The sequence below is a fragment of the Emydura macquarii genome, unplaced genomic scaffold (assembly GCF_026122565.2).
Source record: "Emydura macquarii macquarii isolate MOO-44397 ecotype Brisbane River unplaced genomic scaffold, CSIRO-AGI_Emac_v2 contig_2768, whole genome shotgun sequence".
Taxonomy (NCBI): domain Eukaryota; kingdom Metazoa; phylum Chordata; order Testudines; family Chelidae; genus Emydura; species Emydura macquarii.
Window position 1 is genome coordinate 11,287,143 of NW_027132905.1, and position 19,334 is coordinate 11,306,476.

The 19,334-nt window shown below is 44.5% G+C and overlaps 1 long non-coding RNA gene across 1 annotated transcript; it reads left to right on the forward strand.

Moving 5' to 3' along the window:
• Positions 1–9,983: 9,983 nt before the first annotated feature.
• LOC137165498 (uncharacterized) lies at positions 9,984–18,229 on the forward strand. The gene is made up of 3 exons (XR_010923387.1): positions 9,984–10,031; positions 16,563–16,751; positions 17,220–18,229. It is a non-coding gene; the product is annotated as an uncharacterized lncRNA (long non-coding RNA).
• Positions 18,230–19,334: the final 1,105 nt, after the last annotated feature.

The window sequence follows — 19,334 nt, forward strand, 5'->3', positions numbered from 1 at the left end:
TTTAGGGCCAGAACCTCTAACCCAGTGGTTCTCAACTGTTTTGCCATTGTGGGCCACATATACAGCTCTCTGTGTGTTGTGAGGGTGGCATCCACATACTATCTATTACTTCTTGTATGGCCCTGAGGATGTCACGTAGGCCGCACCTCTATGCTCACTGGGCTGTGGGTTGAGAACCACCGCTCTAACTGGATTCTCCTGGTGTCCCACAGACTTTCATCCACATAGACCCCTGCTGACCTAGCTCTGCCTAGCTATACTGGTGCAAAATGCCTCATGGCAGACAAGCTGTGAACAAATCTCTAGGTTGCGGCTGTAACTGTCTGCGGGTTGCTTTGCTTGATGCCTTTTGCTGAAGGAAAAAAGAAAAATCTGGACTCCACCAGTTATTTCCCTACAAAAGTTCCTGCTTTCAAGTAGTTCCCTAGTGCAGTGGGAGGGGTTGCCTGGGTTATGTCTGGCAATGACCGGGATAGTAATTGCTTATTGTGTGTACTGCATTACACCCAATAATGAACATTCTTTCCATTTCAAAACCTGCTGGATTGTTCCCATGAGGTCATTGCTTGGAATAATAGTTGTCCCTTTTTTAAAGTATAGCAAAAAGACATGCTCAGTGCTCATCTAACATGCAGGGGCAAATGCTATTTTCAGTTCTCCCTATACTGCCCTAGCAAAGTCAATAGCTTTTTCTGGACAAAAAAGAGCAGAATTTGCCGCTTGGCATTTAGGAAGGTGGTCGTCATTTTGCAGTGTCAGGTGGCTAGTGGCGGTCTCCAGAGTGCACAGACAGGAGAAATGAATAACCTCATAAATCTTGGAAGGAGGAACTTTAAAGGCCCTAATTCTCCATTAAGCCTGAGCACAATGACTCTTCGGAGAAGCGGTTGCACTCCCAGTTCCTTGATCTCATGGCTCCAGCAGAAGTGAGAGGAAAAGGGGGGCAGTTCTACCTGCTGCTGGCCTGAGGGCCGTATGCCAGCAACAGGGTCAGGCATAGAGTTGCACTTCCCCAGGTCTGCTTCCACCCCTCCCAGAATGCCCCCAGCCTACTCCTTCACAGGGGGATATGGGAGCGGCTGGTGTAGAAGGTGGTTGTGTTGCATCTGCTAGCTTCCCGCTCCCCCTTCAAAGGCAAATTCCCCTCTCAATGGGAATTCTTACTCAGCCTTGTATTGAGTCCTGGTGAACCAGAAAAGCTGACCCTAAGACTGCCACGCTTTACTATTATTTGTAGTGTGAAAGCAGCTGAGAGCCCCAGTCATGGGCCAGGACCCGACTGCGCTCGGTGTTGTACAAACAAGACGACGACCCCTGCTCCAGACTGTTTATGTTTAAGTATAAGACAATTGACAGCAGGTGCTTTTGGAAATCCCACTCCTAGACTCACGGCGGCTGCTCTGACTACTAGATGTGCTGAATCCCAACAGATAAGCACATTTGCTATATTTCATGTGTGTGGAAATTGTTCCCCACCCTCCATTTTCTTATCTTGGACCGAAACAATAGCACTAGGAAACTTCCGCCTCCCCTTTCTGGCAGACCTTGTTCATTTTGAGATTAACGTCAGCGGCTAATTCTAATTGCTTAAATGCCGACACTTGAAAATCAGCATGTCCAAAACACACAACCCCAGCTTCAGTCACTGCCCTGGCAGGTTTGCTTTTATCAGCACTTCAGAGTGGGGCCCTTAGCATAAATTGCCAATAGCAGTGGGTCTGGCATCCATCGCTACTGATGGGAGTGAAGCTGTTCCATCCCTGTACACCACGTCTACAAGACAAAGTACGACTAAAAGGAACCATGTAGAAAGCTACTTGCTGGTTTCTCTAGCTGGTAAATTCCAAATGGTTCAGACCAGATATAAACTGGGCTCTTTATGGGATATTATTTAACCTTTTGGCTTCTGGTTCAACTGATCCTTGGCATTAAAAAGGACGTTGGTACATTCTCTAAAGTGCCAGCTCTCTATGAGCATGTTGGCATTTCTAAAGGGCCACTCCAGAGACACCGGGCAGTGCTAGAAGTAGTCTTGACTTCGGTGTGGGCTAATGAGATAATGTTCGGATCCAGATCTGGCTTAGAGATGTAATGGAGTTGAAATCTCATGAGGGGTTTTGGTGGCTGTGTGTCAAAAATGGGAGAAATCTCACAAAACCAGCTGTTCTCGTAGGCCTTTGGTGTATTCCAGTTGGAGTAGGGAGGAAATTTTCCCCTTTCAGTTTAGATCCTACCTAGGTTCAAAACTGTAGTGGTGGATTCAGACCTGATGATTCAAATCTGTTGAAATTTTAAAGGGGTTTGGATGTGATATTCCTGTTCTGGCTCATAGCCAGCTTTGGCCAATGTATCTTATGCTGTAGGCAGCAGTGCAGTAGGAAATGCAGTAGGACCCACAGTAGGTTTAAGGGAAATCGCTTCCAGCTTTTGCTTGTTTGCTGATTTGTTGCTGCTGTTAGTCATGTTTACAGTGTATCTTGCTTCCACTGCCACTTAATAAGTGATTATTATGGTTCAACAAGGACAAGTGCAGAGTCCTGCACTTTGGACGGAAGAATCCCATGCACAGCTACAGACTGGGGACTGATGAGCTAGGCAGCAGTTCTGCAGAAAAGGACCTCGGGGTGACAGTGCATAAGAAGCTGGATATAAGTCAGCAGTGTGCCCTGGTTGCCAAGAAGGCTAATAGCATATTGGGCTGCATTAGTAGGAGCATTGCCAGCAGATCATGGGAAGTGATTATTCCCCTCTATTCGGCATTGGTGAGGCCGCATTTGGAGTATTGTGTCCAGTTTTGGGCCCCCCACTACAAAAAGGATGTGGACAAGTTGGAGAGAGTCCAGCGGAGGGCAACAAAAATGATTAGGGGGCTGGAGCACAAGATATATGAGGAGAGGCTGAGGGAACTAGGCTTGTTTAGCCTGCAGAAGAGAAGAATGAGAGGGGATTTGATAGCAGCCTTTAACTACCTGAAAGGGGGTTCCAGGAAGGATGGAGCTAGGCTGTTCTCAATGGTAGTAGATGATAGAACTAGGAGCAACGGCCTCAAATTGCAGTGTAGGAGATCTAGGTTGGACATTAGGGAAAAGTTTTTCACTAGGAGGGTGGTGAAGCACTGGAACAGGTTACCTAGGGAGGTGGTGGAATCTCCATCTTTAGAGGTTTTTAAGCTGCGGCTTGACAAAGCCCTGGCTGGGATTATTTGGCTGAGGTTAGTCCTGCTTTGAGCAGGGGGTTGGACTAGATGACCTCCTGAGGTCCCTTCCAACTCTATGATTCTATGATTATAATAAACAGCCCTGGGAGGCATCTGCCTAGCTAGGCGCTGTACGTGCCCATAACAGAAAGTCCAGGCCCAAACAGTTTGCAATTTAAATAGACAAAGTTTGGAAGAAAAGAAGGATCATTATTATTTATCCCCATTTTACAGATGAGGACCTGAAAGCACAGAGAGATTCCTAAGGTTCCCTCAGGCTGTCTGTGTCAGCATGAGGCATCGAACTCAGATCTGCTGAGTTCCAGTTCAGTGCTGTGATCACAAGGGCATCCTTCCTCCTTGAGGAATTTTCCATATCTACTAAATTAAGTCTCTTCAAATGACCCTGCTTGAATCTTCCAATGCTAAAAATACAAGAAGTGTGTCTGCCACGTAGGGTTAAAAAGCGTGAGGAATCTCTCACCTCTACAGCAATCCCCCAGGCATAGGGTAAAATCACCACATCGTTTGCTTGTCCCTGGTCATTCATTTCAGTGACTTTCTATTCTAACTGAAAAGGCTCACATTGAAAGCTGACAGAGACTCTTCTGGTACAAAGGAGAATTTTGTGTTGGTGATGTTCTGCAGTGCTGACGATTTTTGCATTAGCTAATGCTTTGAGAACTACTTTGAGCTTCAGAGTTTTAGTCAGCGCTGGAAACGGCTGCTTGTGGTTATTGCACTGATTTTTAACAGGAGCCAGTTCCTTGTCACAGCCTTAGATCTGCTTGGAAACAAGATGTGAAAAAATTAAGATCTTTGCAGCTGTACCCTTTGGATGCAGGGAAGCTGATTCAAAGGGACGTCAGGAGCATTAACTTGCAAAGTCAAATTTACCCATGTACTATTTGTCCTTTAATTCAATGGCAACCTCTGCAGTTGCATAGTTCTAATTGATGTCAGATTCCATTTCATCATCTGGCCACACTGCTTCTTTGCTTTTGCTGAGCTGCAAAAAGCCATTGCGTGAGCATTTGACTGCAGACTGCTGGACATGTGTACCTTCTGGGTAGGACTATATTATAGCAATTAGCCTGCAATTATCACCTCCTCTCAATTGAGGGAGATTTTCTTGCATTATTGTAGGTGATTCTCCAGCAGACTTTTTGGTGCTATTGTTTGTGTGAAGGAAATGGACTATGCAATACATGTTTTAGTCCTCTCGGAATGACTCTGGTACGATTGGTATTTGGAAGGAAACTAAACAACATCTCGCCACAGAATCTTTCCTCGGTTTCTTTTGGGGGGCAGTTTAGTTTACTCTGCATGGTTTTATGTTAGTAACTAAACTCACTGTGATTCTTGACAACTGTCTTCACGGTTCCTGAAACTCATAAGCTAAGAAGATGATAATGAGGAAAGGAGGGAGGAAGAGAGTGTGTGTGTGTGTGTGTGTGTGTGTGTGTTTAAAACTGTCCTTTATCTGCTTTTCACATGTGACTGCAATTGTCAGTCATGACGCTCCTAATTCTTTGTCCTTACAGATTTTTGTCCATATAAAGGAAGCAACAGTTCCGTTGTTTTCAATAAACTCCTTCAGTGGAGTTTTACACGGCAGACTACCCGCACACACCTTCTTGTGTACTAGTGGTGCTTTGCCATCAGCTTACACTGACTAAAGAAAAGAAGAGCTGGTGTACAATAAATCCAGGTTAAACCAGCTACTAATTAAAGGCCTGCCTGTTTACAGCCAGAATCATGGTAGTTCCTCCCTTGGCTATAAGTCAAGTTTAATGTCATGTACATGTTGAGCACTAGGAATATCTTCTTAGTGGGGACATATTACTGCAGTTCTGGTCCCTTTTAAGATTGTCTTAAAAACTGTTTTTCACCTGCACTTGTGGAATAAAAGGTGTGCCTATCTTAAAGCAGGGGAGGGTACTAGAGATGACTGAAAGATAAATGACAGTGTGGGAATAACTGAAATATTGCTTCTAAAAATCTGTGGGGAGGAGTCCACAGGAGTTATTTCTTCTCAAACACCCACTTGTAATAGACTGTTAAAGGCCGCGGGACTTTCAGTTCCCAATAAAAGCTCTCATTTAAGTACAAAGGAGGAATTTTAATGAAGCCTTTTTCTTCTCTCCTTCACTGTTTCTCCCCTCCCCCTTCTTTTTCCTTATTGATTGGAGAATGTTTGAACTGAAAAGGGAAAACATTATGTTCTCATCTGTCCAAACTTCAAAAACATACTGCAGCAGATACCTTTTCCCCCAATCTGCACTACAAATATAGTCTATATAAAATTCAAACTCCTACTTTTCCTGGGTTTGGCTTTATTAATAGAGAAAACAATAAAAAAGCATAAAATTGGCTACTCCTATGGTTCCTCCTTCAGTACTACTCAGCCCACACCCTAGATCCTCTGTTCCCAGAGAGACTCTTAGGTCATCTGCCTCAGCTAATCAACAGAACCCTTTCCCAGCAGGATCAACATCTGCTTACTCAAGCAAACACTACTAGCCCTGTTTCAGCTCCCATATCTCAGTCTTTCTTCAAAACTTGTTAACATTATTAGACTGGAAGGAGATAGAGTAGATAGGATAAAGAGGACCTGGTAGAGTTGAGTCAGAGCTCTTTTGCCAAATCAAAAATAAATACATGAAGGTATTGCACTTATAACAAGAAGTATATCTCACTCAGAATCTGCTTCTGATAATAGGTGCCATTCATCTACCAGTGGAGGAATGTATAGAGCATTGAACTTACTTTAATATTATTTAAAGTGTGTGGTTAATGTAAAAAAAATTCCCAGACATGTTTTTGTCACAAGGGCTGGGAGATTTGTATAGGGTTTCTTGCTAAATTTCCAAGAAATTGAACAATAATTACTAATTATTTTAAATTGTCTCAAGTGCATTTAACTCTTATTGTATACACATATAACTAAGACTTTAATAGGGTTTTTATAGTCTTTCAAATGAATACCAAGAGACTGAGACTGCATTTACAATGGTTTAACAATTCTGTAATACATGCATATCTGATTCTGTAGTTAAACCTTGGTAAGTCTGTTTTTAATAATGGATTGGTATTCAGTTAGCAGACTTAATAAATATAAATTAAATACCTATTGGAATAATCTAATTTAAATTCCAGGGTTTTTTAAAAACTGGGCAAGTTTTAGTCCAGGGGAATTAATGTTCTGTGTGCACACAAATATTTTTCAAAGCAAAATATTCTGTGAGCAACATCAGATGAACTGTTCAGACCTTGATTCTCGTGCTGTTTGGGCATGCAACTCTATGTCTAATTAGTGCATGCATTGAAATTATGAACATGCATGTGCAAATATGCCTTTTTAGAAGTTTACACTCACCATTACAAGTATTCATGCACAAACATGAAAGATGTGCATATACATTCTCTGTATGAAAATCCGGTCCTCATCTTTAATCTCAGCAACATCTTTTCCTCTGCGTCATGAGGACTTTAAGTGTAAGGCTGAATTTTCACTTTGGAAATTGTCAGAAGTATTTAATAAATGTCTGTAGCTGACTTATAAAAATGCATCCTTCACGGTGTTTCAGGGCACATGTATGAAATTTTATAACTACAGCAATAAGGGGCAAATCCAGCTGGAGATTTGGCCACAAATATTGTGACACAGATGAGTTTTGTACAATGAGCTGCCAGTCAGCTACAGGTAATCAGATTAGCTTTGTACCATATCTTGAAGATCAAGCTCAGGCTATGCCAGACGAAGGGTGGGAAGCAAATGCAAAACTTGAGGGCGTTCTACTGAAAATGTCCTTTCACCAGCTCCATTCTGTTATCTTGAGTGCCATGGTGGAGCTCAGCTGTTTTGCCTAAACCTGATGAGGCGAGCAGTCTCTTGGGTAGCTGGGACCCATGCTGGGCTTTGCAGATCAATAGATTCATAGATTTTAAAACCAGAAGCTACCACTGTGATCATTTACAGCTTCTGAGGGGGATTCCAGTGGAACGTTCTGCAGCAACTAGGGGTGCTAGAACCATTTGTATAGTGGGGGTACTGAGAGCCATTGAACCAAACTGTAAACCCTGTATATAATGGAAACCACTTCAAGGCAGGGGGTGTGGCAGCCAGCACCCCTAGTTCTAGCACCTATGGCGGCAACCCACTCTGGAAGCAACGACAAAGACATGGATGACTAAGATGTATTCTCAAAGAGCTCTTCTGTGCTGTTACGGACATGGATCCCCACATATGCACAAGGATGGAATGAACACAGTGCTAGGCGCTTGGAAGGCTTGGTTTCTGGTCCTGGCTCTGCTACTGACTCGCTCTTTGGCTTTGGATGAAGTCACTTTACTTTCTTCCCTTGCTTTCGCCATCTGTAAAATGGGAAGATGATACAGTACATGGGTGTTGTGAGGATTAGCTAATGTTTACACAGGGTTTTGAACAGATGAAATGCTGTCTTGGTACTCTGAGAGATGGGCAAAGGTTAGTAGTTACTAAGTAGATACTTAACTACAGATTTAGCTTTCTTTACTGAGAAAGTAGAACTCTAACAACAGACCTCTTCAAAATATCCTCAAGATGCTCCTAAACTCATAATTTATAAATGGTTTTTATTCTTCTCCATGCTGAAAACCTCCAGGCCCCTTGTAACTCACGTAGTGGGTCAGAGAATCCATCTGGAGCAAATATCATCCGGAAGGGTGTATCCATGATGCAGTTATCCCAAGATGCATTTGTGCAAATATTCTGCTGTTACGTTTTGGTGGTCTTGATTGTAGATTATAGGTGAGTTGCATGCTTAAAATAGCTCTAAAACCAACTCACCCAAGGCTAATCATCTGTTCCTATAACACCACAAAATGGGAAAATTAGTAGTGGCTGGACCCTAAGGGAAGGGAGGCGCAGTTGACGTGGTAAGCAGTGTATAGAATCCCTTCATATTAAAGAATGGCCCAACCCAGAACTCCAGCTGTGAAAACTCTCTCTAATTCTGAAGAAGCTAGACTCTGGAGTCATAATGGTTTGATCCAAAATTTCAGTTCTAGTTCCAAATTTCCCAGGTGGCCATCTTTAATAAAAAAGGATTAAAAGCTTTATAACAGGTTGCCAGTGCTTTGCTCTCTGATATCTCAATGTGCATATATAGAAAGAAAGACAAAGCAGGGGGAAGGTGAGGTGATGTCTTTTACTGGCCCAGCTTCTGTTGTGAAAGAGAGAGGCTTTCGAGCTTACCCAGGAATTCTGACTTCTCAGTTATTTCACTGACACGAAGCTTTCCCTCTGCAAGTTTGTGAGCCAGCAAATTACCTGCTCACCTGGGTGAGTTTTTCTCTAGGCTCTCCTAGCTCTAACTCTACAAACCCAAATGCCTTGCTCCGAACCCTCCTCCCAGGAGCAAAGTGTTTCTGATTTGATTCTAAGGCTGAGATCACATAATGGGAGTGGATAGCATTCAAGGACTTCCATGGTTACATTATTGCATGAAGCTAACAGCATAATCTGTGCCTGGAGCACCCTTACAAAAGTTTCACGCCCCCTCCGCCTCTCCCCCCCTTCCGCCCCCGGAATATGAGGAATAATAGTTCTTAAACATAGAAGGATTCTGGAAGCCTGTAATATACAGCATGTACTGTAGAACCTCATCAGGGCCAGGCATTATTTTGGAAAAGATCACTTTCAAGATCAAACATGATGTGGAGGCTTTGTATTAATTAAACAGGAGGGAGACTTGGAGCCAAATTGATTTAGGGTCCAATTGTTTAACTTTTCCATAAATCATCATTAACGTTTCCTACTTAGTAGGCACTAAACATTATTTCCAGTGTCGTCTACCTCCCCCCCCCCTCTTTTTTTTTTTTTTTTTTTTCGTTCCCCAGGCTTCTTTTGTTTAATGTTGTTTAATTTTATCTAGTTATTGGATGGCTGCCCCAGGGGCCTGAGAGAAATCTTGGCTGTTTCATTCCTACTGAGATAAAAGTGCGGGTGCCATCCTGAATCACCAGATAGTAGGGAAGATAATGGAGGGATAGGCTCTCTTCCAGATAAAAGCAGTGAATTCCCTTTGTTTTTCTGGGTGACTGGGTGGGTTTTTTACTGTAATTATTATTTGGGTAAAGAAAATAGTACCCATGATTAAAACAGAAATAAAACAATAGCTCCAGAGTGCAAAGGCAGTTTATTTGCAAGGTTATTTCTTTTCTTTGGGGGAAAACAAAGAGAGCACTGACCAATAACATTATTTATATAGTGCCACAAAAAACAACAATGGACCAGCTTCCCTATTATTACTTTAAATATCACAGTGGTGGTTCCATCAGGATGATAGAATAAGACAGACAGGGCCAGGTGACGGAGGGGCCTTGGACAGGGCTGGCTGGTATCTGCTGCCAACACCTTGCAGTTGTATAAACACCATCTGTCTGAGTGAAACACCCAGCCTAGGAACGAGAAAAAAAAATCCAGTGAAGTTTTATTGTGCAACAGTCCACTTCATTCTTGATTCCTGAAGAAAAATCAGTCTCTTGGTGAACAGCCACACTGCACGGAAGGGGCTGTGGTTCCCTGCGAATAGATCCAGCAGGGACAGTGACAACGAAAACTTCACCCACACTCCTCCATCACAAGACTTCACAAGCACAGGGTGCACTTTGCTCTGGCTGGTAAATGATCTATGCTTTTGCCTACATGGGTACAATTTTATTTGTGCCTATCCAGGCCAAAAAAAAAAAAAATACAAGCCATTTAGCAAAGGGTCTCTCCTGTTTCTGTCCCAAAGGTTGTGTCAGGAGGGGGGAAGGAGCATCGCAGAGACCCAGCAGAAGCAGTGAGGTAAGCTCTGGGCAATGATGGGTGGGCATAGTCCTACACTGTAGAAGAGGATGGTTGAAGGTGGGAGGAAGAAGACTCTGGACTGCAGAGGACTGGAGTGTGGTGGTGGCTTTGGAGAAATCGAGGCCGTATGCACTTGTTGGGGAGACACGTGCCTTAGCATAGCATCCTGAGCTGTAGTCTGTCCAGTCTGGCCCTACCAACACCAATGTACTTCTTCCTGCCCGAGAGGGACCTGCCCTAGAAATAAGAGGGTTATTTAACCCTAGTCTCTCTGAGAAAACCAGGATGCAACTACTGGAACATTCTGCTGATGGGTCGGGAAATATGGACACATGGAACTAGGTCGAGACTAACCAGCCTCTACACATTGGCACGGAGTCTCTGGTGGTGTTCAGACCCTATGCTGGTTCACTTCCCCCCCCCCCCCCCCATTTCAGTTCACATTAAATGATAGTGATCTGAAGGCTGCAAACAGGCAGCATTCCCCCACCTGAGAGTCCATGGGGAAGGGCTAACCTCCATGGGAAAGATTGGAAACTGGTGCTGAAATGTCCCATTTGGATTCACATAGTGGTTTTGGTTTTGCAACCTCTGGCCTAATAAAAGTATAAAAAAAACCCTTGCCAACCCTCCTTTTTCCTTTTCTTCTGGGTGAATCTCCTCGTGGTGTTCTGGGTTCAGGTGTATTCACACCCCCACTCACTTCAATCAGTGTGGGTTCATTGAACTCTCTTTACGAGCCTGACAAAGGAACCTTGGGGAAAGCTCCGATTCAGAGCCAATTACGGTCTCACTTTGCAGCCCCAAAACTCAGCCTGGTCTTATTTGAAGCTCCTTCCAAGCAGGGAAGCCTCAGTGAGCTAGTGTGAGGAGCTCAGCGGGCTCCGGGCACAGTCACCTCGTAATCTAATGAGCTCGCTGGGCCCAATAAGATCTCACTGAGTGACTCTGCTTGCTGATTGGACAGAAGATGGTTATATTGAGGTTGGGAAGGAATTTTCCCCCAGGGCAGATTGGCAAAGGTTCGGGGGGGGGGTTTTCGCCTTCCTCTGTAGCATGGGGCATGGCTCACTTGCTGGTGGATTCTCTGTACCTTGAAGTCTTTAAACCTTGATTTGAGGACTAATAACTCAGTGATAGGTTAGAGGTTTATTACAGGAGTGGGTGGGTGAGGTTCTGTGGCCTGCGTTGTGTAGGAGGTCAGACTAGATGATCATATTGGTCCCTTCTGACCTTAGAGTCTATGAGAAGAACCAGCAGATCATCATTTAAGCCTTGTAGCAACGGCAGTCCAGTGGTTACTCAATGCATTTTATGCCTGTAGTCGCACCAGACCTGCTTCCTGTACCGGTCCTTGTATCTGCTTGCACCTGCCCCTGCTCTACTCTCTACCTTCCTTTGGACTCCCACCCCAACTCCTGCTCCGACCACTGACATATCCTCTGACCACGACCCCAGTTCTGTTCTGGCTCCGCCCACTGGCTTGTCCCCTGACCATGACTCCTGTTCTGTCTCCCAGTTCTGCTCTGACGGCTAGTCCTGAGGCCTGTTCTGACCACTAGGCTGCAGTGCCTAGACCATGGTGCGTGACACTTAACTCATTACAAACCTGAAATGCAAGGCCTTAAACTGGGTGCTTAGTTCTGGATTTAGTTCAATACGCATGTTTAATCTGAACTTCAGACCTGGCCCAAGCTTCCAGACTCCAGAACTACCTGAGCCCATAAATTTCCTTTCCATAAGACCCAGAACTACAGAGATTCTTATTCACATATTAAGAAATGATTGGCCAAATTTCATTAAGCCATATAAAATTTCCACTTAGCCTTCAGACTGGGGCAAAAGCTCTGTGGAGCAGGGATTCTTTTTGTTGTTTGTACAGTGCCTAGCACAATGGTCCATGATGTGGGCTCCTAGCACGACCACAATACAAATAAATCATGGTAAGATCAGGCCAGTTCTGATTTTGACTAAAGGACTAAACAGGACAAACTAGAGGGTATGAGAAGCATAGAAGGCATAGAGGCATGTTGTCCCAGGTGAAACTAAAAGTCTACAGGGGTATTTCCCATTTCCTCTCCTAATAGTTATTTAAAGAAATGTCTTTAGCACAGATTTAAGCAGCTACCGTTGCTCTCCATGGCCAACTAGTGACTGAGTTCTAAACTGCATGCTGACATCAGGAAAGTCTGTATCATATTTAGTGCAAGATGGAAGAAAGACACAAACCCAGAAATTGCCTCCTCTTTATTTCTGTTCACAAAACGATTTCATGTGGGCTCCTCTGCCTGATAGGCTGCTGTGGAACTGAGCACTAGTTAGTCACTTAAGTAGCTAACTCTAATTCACCTGAAAAATAAGTGGCCAAATACTGCAAGGCAGTGAATTATGTGGAAGCCCTGGGCTCAAGTCCAACCGCTAAGTGTTCACTCCAACACCGCAGAGATGAGCAAATGGAGAGCCCCTTCCTCTCACACACAGCCTGATGAGAGACTCTCTCTTCTCTTCTCGCTCCTGTATGCCATTGTTTTCCAGAGTGCCTCCGAAGTTGGGGTGCCTCAGTGACTGGATGCCAACTTGAGTCACATGGGGCTTGATTTTCAGAGGTGCTGAGCATCCACAACTCCCCATTATCCCACTGTAAGTGGAGCCGTGGGTGCTCACTGTCTCAGCTGGACCACCCAGCCAATGAGGCGCCCCTAAATTAATGGAGATGTCTGAAACTGTGATTATTAGTGAGCTGCCTAAGGTCACCAAGTGGTGGTAGAGGTGGGAAGAGAACTCAGGACTCCTGCCTCCCTGTCTAGTGCTTCAGCCACAAAACCATCCTCCCGGGCAGCACCCCTGCCTTTACCCCATTGCAAAGGCAGATTGAGTGGTGGCTGGAGTTCTGTGTCTGCTGTGTAACAGGCCCACTGGGTAATTAGTAAAAAGCAGTAAGTATCGACACTGGGGCACTGGTACGAGCTGCCTTTATGAAGAGAGAAGGTCTAATCAAGTTCTTGCCAAGACCAGAATTCCCATCAGGAATGTGACAATGCTTTGGAGATTGACTATGAGGGACCGTGAGAACCCTGCGTGGATCCGGTCATGAGGTGAGCCCTGCAGTTTGGTCCATGGAGGCTGGAAAAGAGCCAGCTGCTGCAGCTACATTTGAAGGCCAGACGCTGATAACGCAGACCCCCAAAGGAACCCTTCACAATTGGCCTCTCTCTCACACCCCTCCCTCCAGAGCCAACCTCCTCTTCTCTTGCCTCAGCACCCTCCAGCCTGCCTTCTCCCCCTCATCGAGCCCTTCTGACTGTTTGTTTTCTTCTGGGCTGGTCTCCACTTTCAATGCTGCAGCTGCGCCACCACAGCGCTTCAGTGTAGACGCCGCCTACGCCGACGAGCGGGGTTCTCCCATTGGCATAGGAAAGCCACCTCCCCACGAGGTGGTATCTTCGTCCATGGAAGGACTCTTCCGTCGACCTAGCACTGTCTACACCAGGGGTTTGGTCGGCTTAAATACGTTGCTCAGGGTTGTGGATTTTTCTCACCCTTGAGCAATGTAGCTGGATCAATCTAACTTTATAGTGTAAACCAGCCCTCCCCCCCCCTCCCCAAACTCCTGGGCCCTTCCCAAAAACATTGAGCCTGATTCTCTGTTGCTTTGGGCCTGGATTAGTCATTTACAGGAGTGTGAGACAGGTGATTTGCAGCATTTGACACCCATTTTGCAGTGGTGTAAATAACCTGCCTGTGATGGGCAGGAGGTCAGACTAGATGATCATGATCGTCCCTTTCTGGCCTGAAAGTCTATGAGAACTGTACAAGGCCATGGTGAATCAGAGCCATTGATGACAGTAAGAATCCTGTAGCTCCTTCAAGCAGAGACTAGGAAGTGAGCCCAGCTGATGGGATTGAAGTTCGCTGGTTCCCCACCTGTTTCACCAAACTTGATTTGCATTGCAGCTGTTCATGAAAGCATCAGACCTCTGGCTCAGTTTAAGTGGGTCTGAGCTTCGATATGAATATTGCACACAGCCAGAAGCCCCAAGAACAAAGTATGGGACTTGTGCACTGCTCCGCTCTTGTGTGTATCTTGGAAATTAATCCTTAGGTGTCAGTCCTCACCCCATTTTGAGTCATTTCCCTCAGCTCTTAATTCCCGGGCCCTATTTAATGAATTCCCTCCTGCAACATAGCTGAAGAACTGGTGGGCCACGAGTGACATCTGATGGGCAAATAGAGCAATTTCTGTGTCTCATTGCCTCACATTTAGGTTCTCCTTTCTCCTCCTCTTTCGTGCTCAATTTCCCCGCGTCTGGAGTGACTGCTTACTTCTCTTTTCCATGTCAATGTTCTATTATTGTCTCTTTGCTGATTATTCAAATGTAGGATTTTTTTCCCTGCTCAATTTCTTTCAACTTTTGCATAGCATTTGTCCAGCTAAAACGTACAGATTTGCTTTAAACTGCAGTTCGGCTGGGGTACCGTGGTTATTCTGATCAGGAATTAAGGGCTAAGTGTTGTCTTATGTGGCACATGTGCACTGGAATGGGACACAAAAGACTTCAACCTTCTCAATGCTTTGCCTGCTCTACTGCTCTACTGTATCCTCTTCCAAGGGACTGGCTAGTGTGTGCCTGGCTGATGTGCCACAACTCCAGCTGGGCCAGTCTGCTGGCTTGGAGGGGTGGTTATGGCTCACAGTCCCATTTCAACTGACTGGATGTTGCCGTAGGGGCTAGTGATGGGCACATGTTATGCCTCTAGGGACGAGAAATAAAATAAAAGTGTGCCCAACTCCATCCCTGTGCTTACCTGGAGCTACCCTGTTGTGCTTTGCAGGTTGGCTCAGCGACCTCACCCTTGTCTGCTCCCAGCTACCTTTTGAATAGCTGCTACGAGCAAGGAGATCTCACCCTAACTGTGTGTGTCGAGGTAACTCCATCTCCTCTATGAAATCAACTGTGTGGGAAACAGAGAGGAAGGCCACAGCTGTGCTGTGTCCACACATTCAAAAGGCAGGTTCACTCGTGCACAGATGCATTTCGGAGAAGCTAAACGGCCGAGGGCAGGACATTCATTTTAATTCCTGTCTAAACAGATCATTCAGCAACAGTCCAACCTTGCATTCCTTCCTCTGCCCAAACTCCCACTGACGTCATTGGCAAATCAGGGCGCCGAGAGCATGCTTTGCCAAGCCACGGCAACATTGCGTGTGCGGTTAGTGTCAGCACTGAACAGTGCTGTAGAAAAGAACGAGGCGGTGGGCTGACTCCTATGATGGAGTGTTTGTGGCTGGCACCAGGGAGCTAGGGAGGCAGACCCTGATATCATGCAAAGCATCCTGCCCATGTATTAATTTACACAAGCTTCCTGTGGGCTCAGGTAGATCACTGCGTCCGGTGTTCTAGTCACATCAGAAAAGGACAAAGGCTGAGATGCAGTTTGGACAGGATCCATCCTTTTGGTGTAAGCCAGACGGCGGGATCTCTCTCAAACCTTGTGTGCTGAATTATAACAAAACAAAAGGAACATTGTTACATGGCCATTTAAAAATGCGACACTGGCTGCTGAGAGAACACGCTTGTTATCCCATCAAACCCCTCCTTTGTTCTATCACACTAGTCTATTGACACTCCCCCACATCCAACTGGGAATGGGGGCCACCTCGTGGCTCTCAGGCTTTACTACACCTAAGTATCACCACCTTTCCCCTTCTGTAACAGAGCCTTGTGCTAGGTTTAGAGGTTGTAATATACTAGCAGCTCTAAGACATTCTCTGGCTGCAGTCATCATATGCAGGTTCTTCTCGCAGGATAGATACTGTGTGTATATAGAGAGATAGATACTTCAGCGGGAGCTGTGAAGCTATATGAACCTAGGACCCAATCTCCTATGATGTGCTAGGTGCTGAGTCCCCTCAACCCTGACTCCAGTGAAGTCAAGGGGAATTGATGATGTTTGCCACCTTCCAGGAATGGGCCCATATTAAGGAGGGTTTAGATGACACCCGAATCACAGCAAGAGTAGTTTGAGTGGCATATGCACTCATTGGAGTGCAGAGATGAATAGACTAGAATGGCCTTTTCTTTATGGTGTATTTTTTTTTATACTAAACACAAAGGACAAGATTATTCCATACATTCAGGCAGGCAGAAGGATATTTTGTGACTCTGGGCTAGATCTCATTTTTCAGAGAATTATTTTTATAGAAAAGGGGGTGGGGAAGTGACATGGCCTCAGTCACCATTCATATCTCAGCGCTTTGTGTCTCAACACCCAAGATTGCATTTCTGTTCACTGTGCTCTGTGTATTTCATACCTGTTCCCCTCCTCGTTTCAATTCCCTCCTTGCTTTTTTTTTTTTTTTTAGACCTCCTTGCCCTTTAATTGCATTTAGTTGTCTGAGTCTGAGCAGATCTTTAATATTTTAATGCCATTTAAAATACTTTTCATTACAATTTCAAGAGCCTTAGTTGGGGGAAACTGCCTGTATTATGTAGTTTTTTTTTTTTTTACTTTTGTGTGTAATTTCAGAACAGTTTAGGAGCAGCTCCGTGCTGGATGATGATGACTGAGTTATCCCTGGCATGGCAATGTCAATTGGCACAGAGAGGACCTTGATTCAGTCCCATACTGCAGTCCTGTTGGGTAATAAGCCATATTTTGTACCTACGAAGAACCCAAACAGTTGGCCTTTACTTCTGGAGCCACTGCTATGATCAGGTAGTTTCTGAGCATTTTTGGTCATAAGAACTAAACAGCACCACTCTTAGCTCATGCTTTTTAAAAGCAGAAGAGTCTAGATGCTAGGGAAAGTGTTACTGAAAGGGTAGCAGGGCTGATCAGAGAATAAGGGCCCAAAAGGTCCAGAGGTAGAAATGCAACACAAAATAACAATTCCAAGGGAAGGTGCAAAATAGAATTCTCCCTAATCTAGCTAATATTCTTAAAGGAGCATGATTCTATTCTATTGTATCGTATTCTATATAGGTTTTTGTTCCTCCCTCTGAGCAACTTCCAGTAGCTTATTTAGAGAAGTGACTAATGTTTGTCATATGTGGCACTTTCTCTTTCTCCTCTTTCTCTCTTCCTTCCTTTCCTCCAGCAGAAAATTGTGTGTGCAGTAGTTTTTGTGATGGTTTGCTGTTTTTTATTAAACGTGCACAACACTCTCTGTTTATGTTGGAACAGGTAGGTCACAGAATGGCCCTGTTCCCTTGCAGCAGAAGATGGTGAAGGTTGTGATGGTCTGATAGCCCCTGTGGACATCCCTGAACTACAATACAGAACAAACTGAAGTGGCAGCTGGGCTTGTAAGGTTTTGTATTCTGAAGCTGGTTTCAAAACAGAATCTGCCTGCCTCTTTGAGCTGTATTTGATTTACCCTGAGAAAAACAACTTGAAGTGCTGTGAATTTCTAACAAGCAGTTAGCCCAAGGAGAACCCCAGCTGGCCTGTGAAAAGGGTTGGATAGTAGCAAGTGCTCGGGTGAGAAGGGGATGATGTATGAAAGATCTGGGACACAAAAAGATGTATCCAAGCACTCTCTCTTGTCATCAGCATACCCCTATGTTATTCAAACACTTAGCTCTGCAGATGATGCAGTCATTAGCACTGTGCACCTCTCCAGAGCACTGAGCAAGGTTCCCAGAATAGAGTTTACTCTGTTCGGTTACTATGAATAACTGGACACTAACATACAACCATGTACTGGGGATCACACCTGAAATACTCGATTTTGACATGTCTGGAGGCTGTCTTTTTGGTGGTGGGGTGTGTTGTGGGGAGCTGGGAATGGGGCACTGTCTTTTTGCTTTCTTTCCATTTTGGTTAATGGGGAAAAAAAATCTTTTTACTGATCAAAATGGCTATGGTAAAAATGGTGAAATTTAGTATTTGATGTAAATTAGATGTAAGTTTTACAACTTACCGTGACAATCTGTGCCGGTTAGAATCCATCCGCACTCGGTCGGACACTCTGCAACCATTCCCCCAGAGATCTGCTGGGGCACCCCATTTCTGGAAGACTGTACAATATCCCTGCTATTTCAGGGCTGGCCCTGTTCTTAGGTGAGGCTGACCATTATGAGGCATTTGTAAGGATCTGTAATTGGCTAGGGATGGGGCAGACACACCACAGAAATAATTTCCATTTGTGTCCTGAAGGTCAGAATCTGATCCCAGATCTCTAGAGGTAAAGACTAGGGCCTTTACCAGTAGTACTGTGTAAGAACATAACGACCAAACTGGGCCAGACCAATGGTCCATCCAGTCCAGTATCTTGTCTTCTGACAATGGCCAGTGCCAGATGCTTCAGAGGGAGTGAACAGAACTGGGCAATTTATCAAGTGATTCATCCTATTATCCAGTCCCAGCTTTTGTCAGTCAGAGATTTTGGGACACGCGGAGCTTGAGGTTGTATCCCTGCCCATCTTGGCTAAGAGCCATTGATGGACCTATCCTCTGTGAACTTATCTAATTCTCTTTTGAACCCATTTATACTTCTGACCATCACAATATCCCCTGGCAATGAGTTCCACGGGTTGACTATGACATGTGTGAAGAAGTTCCTCCTTATATGTGTGTTAAATCTGCTGTCTATTAATTTCATTGGATGATCCCTAGTTTGTGTGTTATGTGAAGGTGTAAATTACACTTTCTGATTCACTTTCTCCATACCATTCATGATTTTACAGACCTTTATCACAGTCTCTTTTCCAAGATGAACAATTCCAGCCTTAACTAGGTCTTTACTAGATCCCTTAACTAGGTTCTGCTTCCTTTAGTATAACATCATCCTACATATCTGTCTATAACCTGTTGTTGTAGATTATCCTTTTCTCTATCCATTGTGATAAGAGAAAATGATACAGTTTGATATCAAAGCCCATGTGACTTTGCTAGATGCTGAGACCATTTGTAACTATCATAAGCTTCATGAACTAATGAACCTACAGTCTGAATAAGGTTCTATATGCACGTCATCATCCCTCCTTTCTGAGATGGCAAGGGATGGTTTGTTCTTCCTCCAACATTTTGGTAGCTCTTGATTATATCTGTGACCAGACAATTGGCTGAAGTCAATGGAGCTTGCTGATTTATACCATCTGAGGATTTGGTCCTATATTTGTGAATTTTTTTGTAGCCAAGCACAGCTCTTGAGGGTCTTCTCTAGAACATACTTATATTTCATGTTATACAAACAGAGAAGTGAGATTAAAAAATATAAATATTCTTGCTGGAAGATTCCACTACTTTATTTCTTAGAATTCAGAATAACATATAAGAACCACAAAGCAGAGAGAG